The sequence below is a fragment of the Mastomys coucha genome, unplaced genomic scaffold (genome assembly GCF_008632895.1).
Source record: "Mastomys coucha isolate ucsf_1 unplaced genomic scaffold, UCSF_Mcou_1 pScaffold21, whole genome shotgun sequence".
In the NCBI taxonomy this organism is placed as follows: Eukaryota; Metazoa; Chordata; class Mammalia; order Rodentia; family Muridae; genus Mastomys; species Mastomys coucha.
In genome coordinates, this window is record NW_022196904.1 from 168,895,454 (window position 1) to 168,895,705 (window position 252).

Consider the following 252-nt stretch of genomic DNA (forward strand, 5'->3'; position numbering starts at 1 on the left):
AGAGAAAGAGTAACTTATAAAGTCCTCTTCTTCAAACTTGATACAATAGTTACAAACGTCAAGCAAAGTATTCAATCTCACTCTTTGTTGTTATCTTACAAGCCACCTCCCTAGTTAATTGTCTATGTTTCTCTTAGGTATATAAATACTTTTGAAATATGTAAGCTGTTCTGAAAACCATAGTATAGTGTAAAAACATGAAATAAACAATACTTCTAATAGAGAGGCTGAGATAGGAGAAGCAAGATTTCA